General features: G+C 41.7%; 1 protein-coding gene across 1 annotated transcript in view; it reads left to right on the top strand.

The window, feature by feature from the left end:
* The first annotated feature begins 462 nt into the window (after positions 1-462).
* The window catches only part of CLIP1 (CAP-Gly domain containing linker protein 1), a 119,360-nt gene continuing 106,405 nt past the window's right edge, over positions 463-13,417 (top strand). The window contains 1 exon segment of the mRNA XM_082667142.1: positions 463-560. The gene's annotated coding sequence lies outside the window, so the exon portion shown is untranslated.

Raw genomic sequence — 13,417 nt, forward strand, 5'->3', positions numbered from 1 at the left:
TGTGGGATCTTCCCGGACCGGGGCACGAACCCGTGTCCCCTGCATCGGCAGGCGGACTCTCAACCACTGCGCCACTAGGGAAGCCTGTGGCTGGCCCTTTTTAAAGCAAAGAAAGTGGGTGATTGCTTGGCCAAGAGCTTATCCTAGGTTTTTGAGGTTCAGAGAAAGTGGTAAAGTACAGCTTAGGCTTCCCACTAGGCATTGTTTAAAAGGGTAAAAAACGGAACTGGGTGGACCTTGCAAAGGTATTTTGTCTAAAGATAAAGATCGGCCCTTCCCTCTTTTTTTCAGCAATTGCTTAAACTCCTAATTGTGCTTCAGTATGACGTAGGCAGATCTGGTTTCTGTTCTTTAGGAGTTTAGAATTTGGTGCTTCTCTTACTTACTTTAAATTTTTTTTTTTTTAGCCTAGTGTCTAACATTGAGTCTGTCGCGTGCTATGTGACTCATTAAGCCAGTCATGTTTGACTCTTGCTTTTACGTGCTGTCTCTTTTGGTATTCCAAACCCAACTCATGGGTGTGTAAGAGATGACTTGGGCCTCTTATACTCCATACAAAGGTAGGCACATTTGAATTTGTCACATATTGGCTGCCAGATGTTCTTCATTGTTTTTTACAGATGTATTTTCTGTTCTTCCCAATGTGTGTGTGTGTGTGTGTGTGTGTATGTGTGTATATATCTCAATGATATGTGTGTGTATATCTATCTATCTATCAAGGACCTTGTATTTCACTTTATAGCACCCTCTACAGAATTCTGCAGAGTCCCATGTGCTCAGTAAATACTTATTATTTAGTTAATTGAAAATATGAGGTCCATAAGTTTCAGGACTGGCTTTATAGAAGTTAAAGCTAAAGAAAAAAACTGAAAGTAGTGTAGTAAAGTCACAGGAAGACGGCTTAGTATTTGTTAACATTAAAAGAAAACTTCGTGCAGTGTTAACTAAAGTGAGACTTTTCACCTCATATAATTTTCCACTTTATCTGAATTATCAGCTTCTTTCCCTCTCTTCCTTGTACAAATGAGGTGAGAGGTTGAGTGTTTTTCTCTGATATAAAGAATGGACACTGTTGTTTACTAATCATTGCAAACCAGTAGTTCTTTTCAGTAATTTTGAAATCTGTGGGAGTCTTCCCAAAGGGAGCTTGTGGGGCTATGGTGTACTTATATGTGGGCAGTACTTAGGGTCTCATTTGGTATTCACTCAACAAATATTTATTGAGTACCTACTGTGTGCCGGGTGCTGGTGATACAACAGTAAATAAAACAGACAGAAATCCCTGCTCTCTTGAAACTCCCCTTCAAGTAGGGGAGGCAGACAATAACCATATTAAAAATGTTGGAGAGTGGTACATGGTAAGGAAAAATAAATCAGGAAAGGGGGAATATGAAGTTTGGGGGACAAGAGTTAGGGTAATGGAAATTTTAGATAGGGTGATAAGAAGAGACCTAGCTGAGAAAATGACTTTTAAATAAAGATCTAGAATAAGTGAGGGAATGTAGATCCCAGAGGGAAGAGCATGCTAAGAAGGGGTAACAGCAAGGACAAGGGTCCTGAGGTGGGAGCTTGGGAGGAGACAGATAATTTAAGGCCATGCAGGTTGTAGCCCTTAAAATATGTATTAAAATATTTTAAAATAGTGAAAGATGAAGAATTTTGTGCCATGTTATTAGTGATTTTGATGAAGAAAAAGTTAAAGATGGGGGAAGTAAGGCTTAAAGAATTTCACTAACTTCCCTAAAAGGCCGCACAGCCAGTGAATACAGAGCTAGAAATTGAACATAGTTTATATTATTTTAAGCAATGCACAGAATATGTTGGCAGTGGAACCTTGAGTAAGTGGCTGGCAGAAAGGCCAGACCAGTACTTGATGTTCAGACTTGCTGTTAAGTGTATACTTTCCTGTTTGTATGCAGGATTTTTGCTCAACCCTGGGAGGCCTTGTAACTGACATTTGCAAATATAGCTTTTTCCTGGAATTGTGCTCCTGGCAGTAAAGCCTTCCTTTTTAGTCTTAAAAGCTTCATGGTTCAAAATCTGTGTTTAATATAAACTTTTATTTAAGTCTCTTCAATCTTAATTGGAAGGCAGTGACAGTATTACTCTGAATATGAATTTTTTAGAGAACTGTTTAGGCAGGCTTTAAACTAATATAGCATCTTATATATTTTTAATATGCATAGTATATGTTTCCCATGTAGATGGAACTCAAGGAATCCATATGCTTTAAGTCAGTATTTGAATTACAATGCACTTTTAAGGGAAAACATATTGATGGTGCTGTACAAGAATTTCAAGAGTGACTTCTTCAGATTTCAAATCAGGGGAACAGAGGAGTTGTTTTTTTTTTTTTTTTTTTTTTTGGGTGGGTTGGCAGACTGTAATTAACCAACCTTGAATTTGGCTAGGACATCTGGGTTAATATCCTGGCCCTGGCACCAAGTACCAAGGAATCTTGGCCACAATTAGTAAAGAGCTTTTTTTTTTTTTAATCTCCATCTGGCACTTCCAGAAGGACAGATTCCACTAGCACTAACTCAGTGGGTGAGTCTGTTTTTTTAATTGTCTGTCTTATGGTGGTTCAGCAACAAAATCTTAAAAGTGTTCTTTGCAAAATCTTAGGAAAGAAGTACTCCTATTACAGAATTCCTGTTGGGAACTCTTTCTGCTATCTCTTTCCTCGGGGAGTTGTATTCTCATTTGCCTCTTAGGAATTCCAGTGAGACTACAGACAGACATTTTGCTGCCCTAATGTTTTATATAAGCATAAGGTCTAATATATTATGCTTCTAACTTGAATTAAGTAGTTTGATATTTGTATTCTCCTTTGCTTACTTATGTCTAAGTATAGCTTGGGTTAGATCCCAGTTTTAACTCTGCCCATTTTTTACTCTTAAAATTGCCGAGTCCTTGATTTACTGTATCTTCTCTGAAGTTAAAGGCCTGAAGATCCGGATGTTCAGGAGGTGCAAATCATCCAACATTTGTGTTTGTTGTAAAAGGGAAGACAACTTTAATGAGATTTTTTTTTTCCTGATTCTACAGATCCCTGGTCAAGTAGTGCGCTGAAATATTTGGCATAATTTTTCCCTGTCTTCTCAGGAAAAATAAGAGATATTAGGGAAATTTCCCTAAAAATCTTTCAATCAAATCATTTTATCTCCTGCCTTCTCTCTTTATCTGGTTTCCTCCATAGAATGATTTCTTACTGGAGACATTGCCTTCTAATATTGTAAGGCAGGAAGTAACCTATTTAGACTTCTCTTTTCCACACTATAGAAAAATAAACTTTATAGGCAGGGTAATTTTTTTTTCTTTTACAGCTTAAGTGAAAGAAAACTTTTATCACTAAGTTTCTTTCACACATGGGTGACTGGAAAAAAGTATTGCTAATTTCTGTTGTAAGGTATACGTGGCTTGCTTCGGTTGTGACACTGAGAATCTAGTATCAGAGTCAGATTCAGATTTTAGAAAATTTTTTCTAGTGAAGTTGTTACTTTTTTAGGTTCTCAGGTTTATTTTCCCCTTATGTACCAGTTTTACAAGGGCTCTTACATTTTAATAACATATATTGGTTATCCTATAATATGTGGTTTCAATGCGTAAGATATAAAGCACACATATTAAAAAACACAGAAAAAAGCAAATTATCCATAATCCTATTTCTCAGAGAAGATTATTTCAGTGTTCTAGAGTATGTCCTTCTAATCTTTTTTTCTTTATACTTAAAAAAATATATTTATGGCTGGATCTATATTTCTATTTTGAAGTAATTAAAAGTGTAATATTTTCACTGGAAATATTCTGGGTAAACCAACATGGGGAATCAGAACTACTGTTAAGAAGTTTGAGGGACTTCCCTGGCGGTCCAGAGGTAAAGACTCCACGATTCCAATGCAGGGGGCATGGGTTCCATCCCTGGTCCGGGAACTGAGATTCCGCATGCCACGCAGCTCGGCCAAAAAAGAAAAAAAAGAGAAGTTTGAGGTCCTGGATTTGCTTCAGCCCCAACTCCATGAGTCATGTGAAGTTGGGCAAGTTGCTTGACCTCTCTCAGTCTGCTTCTCACTCTGTCAAGTGGGGTAACACCTGCCCTATCCACCTGCTGGGGTTACTCTGTTAATGTAGGGATTCGGTGATAGTCATAGTGCTAAGGGAGTCGGCGCTTTCAAATACCAAAGAGACCGAGGAGACAGAGGAAAGACTAGTCCGGGATCACTAGTTGCCTGTGAGTCACCTGGCTTATTTTGCGAATGGTTACATTTTTAGTAAAGCTTTTCAGATGAATGTGACCAATAGAGAGTGTCCTGTGGGGTGGGCGAAAACCCCAGAAATACCGATTTATCAAACATTTGTTGAGTGCTGCAAAGACTCTGTCTCACTAGGTGAGACAGCTAACTGTGGGCCAGGTGGAGGCTAAGGCGGAGACGTGCTGGGGCCCTGGAAGAGGGTCCGCTCTCTTGGCATGGGTGTGTGTGTGTGAGAGGGGATTAAGGAAGCTTCCGAAGTGGGAATTAGCTCTTGTGTTTGGCATTGATGGAGACGGAGGGTGTCTAGGCAGGGGTGGGTTAGAGAAGACATTCTAGGCCGGATTGAGCAAAGGCATAAAGGTAGTGTGTTGAGATGATAGCAGACAGTCTACTGCTCTGAAGTTTGAGGGCAGGTAACAGGAAATAGAGCTAAGATGTCTGGGTTTATATCAGGCAAAGGCTTCCCTGTCCTGAGAAGGAGTCCCTCTTACTGGTCTCTAGCACTTTATAATCATTAAGTTTTTTGGCAAGTTTTTTTTTTATGATGTTTGGTCAAAAATTTCTGGTTGTAGGTGGTAAATAGGAAAACTTCTGGGTATACCAATTATCTTTTTTTCCCCCAGTTATCTTTTTTGCATAGAGTTGTGCAGCCATCACCACGCTCAGTTTTAGAATATTTTCTTCACACCAAAAAGGAGCCCTGTACCCACTAATAGTCACTCCTCGTTTCCTCCTTACTCTCCCAACCCCTACTCTCTATCTCTAGAGATTTGCCTATTCGGGACATTTCATACAAATGGAATCATACAGTGTGACTGACTTCACTTAGCAAAATGTTTTCAAGCTTCATCCATGTTTTAGCATATCAGTGCTGCTTCATTCCTTTTTATGGTTGAATCACATTCCACTGTGTGGATATACCACATTTTGTTTGTTCATCAGCTGATAGACATTTGGGTTGTCTCTACTTTTTCCTGTTAGGAATAATGCAGCTGTGAACATATGTGTATTAGTTTTTGTGTGGACATATGTTTTCATTCATCTTAGGTACACACCTAGGAATAGAATTGCTGGATCATGTGGGAACCCTACCTTTTGAGGAACTGAAAAACTGTTTTCCAAAGTGGTTGTACTGCCAGCAATGAGCGAGATTCCAGTTTTCCCACATCGTCATCAACACTTGCTATTATCTTTTTGGTTACAGGCATCCTAGTGAGGATGAAGTGTGATATCTCATTGTGATGTGATTTGCATTTACCTGATGGCTAGTGATGTTGAGTACCTTTTCATGTGCTTAGTTGTCATTGTACGGCTTCTTTGGAAAATATCCCAGTTATCATTTTTTTTCCCTTTAAAATATTAAGTATAAAAGCAAACCGCAGAAAAATAGTATGTTACCATTTAGGATAAAAAGGGCGTACAAAGGCATACCGGTTATCTTTTTTTTTTTTTTAATTTATTTATTTTTCGGCTGCGTTGGGTCTTCGTTGCTGTGCGCGAGCTTTCTTTAGTTGCAGTGAGCGGGGGCTACTCTTCGCTGTGGTGTGTGGGCTTCTCATTGTGGTGATTTCTCTTATTGTGGAGCATGGGCTCCAGGCATGCAGGCTTCAGTAGTTGTGGTCCATGGGCTTAGTTGCTCTGCGGCATGTGGGATCTTCCCGGACCAGGACTTGAACCCATGTCCCCTGCATTGGCAGGTGGATTCTTAACCACTGAGCCACCAGGGAAGTCCCCAGTTATTTTCTTTAAAATTGTTTTTATTGTGGTAAAACATACATAACAAAATTTACCATCTTAACCATTTTTAAGTGTACCGTTCAGTGGCATTAAGGACATTCACGTTGTTGTGCAGCCATCACCACCCTCCATCTCCAGAATTCTTCTTATCTTACAAAACTGAAGTTCTTTACCCATTAAACCCAGTAACTCCTCATTCCTCCCTCCTTCAGCCCCTGGCAGCCACCATTCTACTTTCTGTCTCTATGATTTTGACTACTCTTAAATACCTGATATAAATGGAATCATATGGTATTTGTCTTTTTGTAACTGGCTTATTTCACTTAACATAATGTCCTCAAGGTTCATCCTTGTTGTAGCATGTGTCAGAATTTCCTTCCTTTTTAAGGCTGCATAATACTCCATTTGTATGGTTACACCACATCTTGCTTATCCATTCATCTCTCAGTGGACACTTGGGTTGCTTCCACATGTTAGCTATTGTGAATAGTGACGCTGTGAACATGAGTGTATAACTATTGCTTCGAGACCCTGCTTTCAGTTCTTTTGGTTATATACCCAGAAGTGGAATTACTGGATCATATGGTAATTCATAATTTTTTGAAGAACCACTAGAGTGTTTTCCACAGAGGCTGTACCATTTTATATTCCTATCAACAGTGTACAAGGGTTCCAGTTTCTCCATATCATTGCCAACACTTTTTCTTTTCTTTTTTATAGTAGCCATCTTAATGGGTGTGAGGTCTTATTTCAGTGTAGTTTTTTTTTTTTTTTTTTTTTTTTTGCTGTATGCGGGCCTCTCACTGCTGTGGCCTCTCCCGTTGCGGGGCACAGGCTCCGGACACGCAGGCTCAGCGGCCATGGCTCACGGGCTCAGCCGCTCCACGGCATGTGGGATCTTCCCGGACTGGGGCACGAACCTGTGTCCCCTGCATCGGCAGGCGGACTCTCAACCACTGTGCCACCAGGGAAGCCCTCAGTGTAGTTTTGATATGCATTTCTCTAATGATTAGTGATGTTGATCATCTTTTCATGTGTTTATTGGCCATTTTTGTATCTTTGAAGAAATGTCTATTCAAGTTCTTTGCAGAGTTTTGAGTTGAGTTTTTTTTTGTTGCTGAATTTACCAATTATCTTTTTTTTTAAAATTTATTTATTTATTTATTTTTGGCTGTGTTGGGTCTTTGTTGCTACACGCAGGCTTTCTCTAGTTGCGGTGAGTGGGGGCTACTCTTCGTTGTGGTATGCGGGCTTCTTATTGTAGTGGCTTCCCTTGCTGCAGAGCACGGGCTCTAGGCGCGCAGGCTTCAGTAGCTGCGGCACGTGGGCTCAGTAGTTATGGCTTGAGGGCTCTAGAGTGCAGGCTCAGTAGTTGTGGCGCACAGGCTTAGTTGCTCCGCGGTATGTGGGATCTTCCTGGACCAGGGCTCGAACCCATGTCCCCTGCATTGGCAGGCAGATTCTTAACCACTGCACCACCAGGGGAGTCCTACCAATTATCTTTTAATTCATACATTCATCAGGCATTTTTGAGCACCTGCTGTTGCGAGGCACTAGCTCAGATGTTGGAGATACAAAGTTCAGTAAAACAGGCATGCATTCTGCTCTTGGAGAACCCAGAGCTGTTAACGGAAGTAAGGTTAAGGGCAAGACTTCAGTCCTTGCCTGACAGCAAATCCCAGCTATGTTACTTTATGGAAGATCCTGTACAAACTGCTTAACCTTCTGGAGCTTAGTTTTCTCATCTCTAAATTGGGAATAATAACTATTTCACATAGCTGTCGTGACTATTAAATGAATTAATGTCTGTAAAACTAAGTGTCAGAACTCTTCTCTCCCCTTCCCTTTAATCTCTTGCGTCTTCCCGCCCTCCCATCCCTAAAGGAAGTCGGGGTTCAGCACCTCAATTTTCTTCTTTCATTTAAGTCAGAATGGGGGAAAACCCCACTTCTACTAGTCTGGGAAATGAAAACCTTTTTTCTGTCATGTTTTAGAAAGTTAATTTGAGGAGGAACGTCTTGCCACTATTGAAGGGCACATTTTTAAAAAATATTTTATTTATTTATTTATTTTTGGCTGCGTTGGGTCTTTGTTTCTGTGCGCGGGCTTTCTCTAGTTGCGGCGAGCGGGGGCCACTCTTCATCGCGGTGCACGGGCCTCTCACTGTCGCGGCCTCTCTTGTTGCGGAGCACAGGCTCCAGACGCACAGGCTCAGTAGTTGTGGCTCACGGGCCTAGTTGCTCTGCGGCATGTGGGATCTTCCCAGACCAGGACTCGAACCCACGTCCCCTGCATTGGCAGGCAGATTCTCAACCACTGCGCCACCAGGGAAGCCCTAAAGGGCACATTTTTAATGAACAGCTTTCCCTGAAGAACTTGAATTTATGAGGAGCTAAATATCCAGCATGGAAAAGGAACTCTCGCTCCCCATGTCAGAACTTGTACCTTGCTAAACCTCAGGCCCTTTGGTATATTTGTCAGTTTTGTTTCCCACAGTTTAATTAAAAGGGGTTTCTTTCTTTCTAAGGTCTGATAGAACTAGCTGTGTGTCTGTGTAGAAGATTACCTAAACAGGTAAAAAATAACCAACAATGAAGTTGGGTGTTAAGATCCAAATGAAACAATTCCTAGTCTCCTTTGACAGCATCTAGGGTGGTTGTACGGAAAACTGTCGTAGGGACTTATGAATAAATTCGAAGTAGCCGAGTATCCTTCAGTATTGTGAAAACAGAAATGTGGTTGTTTTTTCCATTTGCTCTAAAGACCTGCAACTATTTTATTTTTCTTTTTTGGCCACACTGTGTGGCTTGTGGGGTGTTAGTCCCCTGACCAGGGATTGAACTCAGGCCCTGGCATTGAGAGGGCCGAGCCCTAGTCACTGGATCGCCAGGGAATTCCCGACCTGCAACTATTAAACTTGCTCATTTGCAAAGTAAAAGCAAGAAAATTTTTATTAAGAGGCAAAAAAACCCAGTAAGGAAGTCATTGATTCTTCTTTGTGTTGTCTTTGTGCCCTCCCGCCCCCCCCCCATCAGAACAAACAGTTGCGAAGTGTTTGCTTTTGGTATGGGCAATGTGTGGCTGTTTCAGGGCAAGCGAAAATATGCTTACTTTTATTCCTTTGTGAAGACTGGAAAGGGAAACGAGTTTTAACTTGCCTTGAGATTGACTCATCTCACTGCTGTTTATAACACATCAGAAACTTTTATTCATCAGTATTGTTTAGCGTCAGGAGTCTTTAAACTGGGGACTGGGGTTTAAGTCCTAGACTTTTAAGTAACTGTGACCTTAACAAGTGATTTCACTTTTTAGAATCAGTTTCCTCAGTGGTAAAATGAGGAAGTTGAACTAGATTGCAGGTCTCTTCTGATTCTAAAATTTTATGATGCTATATTAAGCACATTTGCTCCTTTTTACATATTAGTATAATTGACTGCTGCTGACCTATTAAGTTCTTCTGGGAGATACTAACCAGGCCTAGTAATTTCAGTTCCTTTCAAGATCCCGTCTCTAAGCTGGTGGTATTAGAGTTACAAAGTCACAGGAATTTTGTCAAAACTTGTGTAAATGAGCAGAATAGCTCAGCTTTACATTCCCCTCCTTTTTTTTTTTTTTTTTTTTTGCGGTACGCGGGCCTCTCACTGTTGTGGCCTCTCCCGGTGCGGAGCACAGCCTCTGGACGCGCAGGCTCAGCGGCCATGGCTCACGGGCCCGGCCGCTCCACGGCATGTGGGATCTTCCCGGACCGGGGCACGAACCCGTGTCCCCTGCATCGGCAGGCGGACTCTCAACCACTGCACCACCACGGAAGTCCTCCCCTCCTTTTAAAAAGAACTCTTTTGCAGATGGAGGAACTTTGGGAGGCTGCTTGTTATCTGCTTATCTAAGTAACAGGAACAGAAAATAAACCTTCACTCAAACTGAGCTGTACAAAGACACTCATAATGGCAGGCCGATGCATCATGGCTCAGTGTTCCATCTTGAAGAACTTGCCGAATGCTCCAGCTCCTTTTGCTTTGGTTGGGTTTTGGCACCCTCCCCCTCCTTTTAAAAACTGCTGTAGACTTCGAAACTCTGGGTACGGCTTGTATTCGGTACTGTGTCATATACACGTCAAGTTTTAAAAACATATGATTTTCGAGCACAGAATAATTTTTCAAGGGGTTATGTCTCTCTGTTGACATCCAATTCTGACTTTATTTGGCAAACATCCTAAACTGAGTCTTTAATCATTTAACATTCTACTTCTGACTTTGATGGAAAGATGTAAAACTTTCTGTGTACCTTCAGCACCTTATTGTGTGATATGCTCAAATGAACACTTTGAGAATATTGTGTGATATTCTCAGACGAACACTGACTTTATAAATTGCCCTGTAAGGGCTCTACCAGTTAGACATTGGAAGTGCAACTTCCTTGTAGTACCATTTGAATTGAGCCAATTCATTTTCTGACCCTTCCTGGCTGTATCGCCCTTTAGTGTCTAAATGTGGGCTTCTCTCTCTCTTTTTTTTTTTTTTTTTTTTGCGGTAAGCGGGCCCCTCCCGCTGCGGAGCACAGGCTCAGCGGCCATGGCTCACGGGACCAGCCGCTCCGCGGCATGTGGGATCTTCCCGGACCAGGGCACGAACCCGTGTCCCCTGCATCGGCAGGCGGACTCTCAACCACTGCGCCACCAGGGAAGCCCTTGTGTCATGCTTTGTAATGATTTCTGAAAAGTATAAACTTAGCACTCCAGGAATATCAATTATTGCTAGCTCTGTCTTCAGCTTGTGGATTAACTATAAATTTATCAAAAGCAGTACCAAAATAACGTGAATGAGTTGTGAGAGAGATATCAGGCAACTTTCAGTCCTTAGAAGGTTCTGTTTCTTTAGCCAGGTGATTGTTGGAGAATGCTAGTAATCTTTAGGCTAGACTGAGATGCTGCTTTTTCCAGTGTATACAAGAAATTAAATAATGAACAGTGGTTTTCTTAATTTCATTTTTCACCTTGTATAGGGCTTCTTAGTTTGTCTTAGTCTTCCGCTGCTATGGATACATTTAGATGTTTTAGACTTTGTACTGTATCTCAGTATTTCATGGTATTCTCTTAAGAACACCACTGTTTCCAGATGCCCTGGCCTCCTGAACAAATTTGACACACTGCCCCACCCTTTTAGGCATAGCATGCAGAAGGACAGTCACCTCTCTGGAAGATGGAGTCTCTCATTTTCTCTCTTTCACTTCTTTTGTATGTTTTTTTTTTTTTTTTTTTTTTTTTTGTGTTACGCGGGCCTCTCACTGTTGTGGCCTCTCCCGTTGCGGAGCACAGGCTCCGGACGCGCAGGCTCAGCGACCATGGCTCATGGGCACAGCCGCTCCGCGGCATGTGGGATCTTCCCGGACCGGGGCACGAACCCGTGTCTCCTGCATCGGCAGGCAGACTCTCAACCACTGCGCCACCTGGGAAGCCCCTCTTGTGTATGTTTATTTCTGAGAGGGCTGTATGACCTTTTCCCCTGGCTAATCTCTCCCTTATTCCTGAGTATTGGAATGCTCTGCTGAAGATGGTGGAATAAAGAAACAGAGGGGCCGTCTGGATTTTCCCTCTCTGTCATCAGCCACCCTCAGCAGACTTACCTCTCGCTTTACCCTTTAAGCCAACCACTTAGTTGCTGCTAAAACCAAATGGCTCCAATTCCCTGCTCACTCTTCACTTTAGTTTATCTCACTTGCTGTCACACTAACGTGAAGCAGTGGCTCTTTGGTGGCCTGTGCCCTAAACTGTGTTTGTGACATCACACACATTTTCTGTGTTCAAGGGGCAAGCTTCTGGGAGACCCGGACCTTAGGCTGACCTTAGGTGGCTTCACGTCACTCATCATCGTTCCCTCACATTGAGCCCTCGCCCTGGAGGAGATGCTCCCCTCTTCATCCCCCAAGGAGTGTTCTGTGTCTCCATTAAGTAGACTGACATGTATCCCAGATGTTCAAACTTGGGACATTGCTTTTCTTCCCTGGGTCTTATATTTTAAACTCTAGCCATTAGACTGTTTCTAAGTCAAAGCCAATTTACTAAAGTTTGGGGGAAAAAAATAACAGATTAGTAAGAAATGAATAACTGACAGTGCGGTTTCATCCTGAGCCCCTCCTTCTCTCCTATAGTTTTCCCCCCAGTCTCCAGGCCTGTCTTTCCACATGTTCTTATTTCCACCCTTCCTTGACTCTATGTTGGTTTTCTGCAATCAGAAAGCCAGAAGTAGCAGAGCGTGATGCCACTGCAGTAGAACGATGCTTTCATGCCCCTCTTCGTGCTTGAAACGCTGCCTCCTGCTACATCACCCTTAAATCTGCCAGTCACTACCTCTCAGGTTCCTTTCTTGTGTCTTGAGACACACTTATTAAATTTTCATCTGTAATTTAATCTCTGTACTTTGCTTTGAGTTTTGTATGGGTGTGTTTTCAAACTGTTTGCATTGAGCTATCAGTTTTACTGGGCAGTGCCTTGTGCTATAAGCAGGGCTTCTTTGTACATCATGTATCCCTGTCAAATAGATATTTTAAAGGTCCTCTTACAAAAAAAAAAAAATTAAAAAAAAAACAGGTCCTCTTACTAGAAATGTTATTTTTTCTTTTTTTATCTTAAGAACAATTAAATTATTCAGTTTTACATTCAAGAGTTTACACATTTTGGGCTTCCCTGGTGGCGCAGTGGTTGAGAGTCCGCCTGCCGATGCAGGGGACACGGGCTCGTGCCCCGGTCCGGGAAGATCCCACATGCCGCGGAGCGGCTAGGCCCGTGAGCCATGGCTGCGGAGCGTGTGCTCCGCAACGGGAGAGGCCACAACAGTGAGAGGCCCGCGTACCGAAAAAAAAAAAAAGAGTTTATACATTTTTTCCTTTCCCTCACCTGTGTGTTGTAATGAGATAGGAAAGACGAATGTTGCATACCCACGGGGACTTGGGGTATCTGATTGGCAAGTTCATTATCGATGTCAAGAGGAGAGCTACCTTAAGCTACCTTAAGCGTATGTTCTAGAGCTGCACCGTCCAGTACAGTAGCCATAAGCCACATATGGCTATTGGCAAGTCCAAGTTGAGATCTGAGTATAAAATACACAACTGCATTTCAAAAACCGAATAGGAAAAAAAAAAAGTAAAAATAGCTTATTAATAATTTTATATTGATTACATTTGAAGTAACATTTTGCATATATCAATATTTGGTTAACAAAAATAGTTTATTAATTTCACCTGGTTTTAAAAAATTTTTTAAACATGGTTATTAGAAAATTCAAAATTACACATTTGCCTCGCATTGTATTTCTGTTGGACAGAGCAAGTATCTCTGTGTCAACAAAGGTAATCTAATTTTAGAGACTTACAGCTCTTACATAGCATTCACTGGAGGTGGTAATTGAACAGTTTGCCCATAGCCTCATTGG

The sequence above is a fragment of the Grampus griseus genome, assembly GCF_964374135.1.
Source record: "Grampus griseus genome assembly, chromosome: 12".
Classification (NCBI taxonomy): Eukaryota; Metazoa; Chordata; class Mammalia; order Artiodactyla; family Delphinidae; genus Grampus; species Grampus griseus.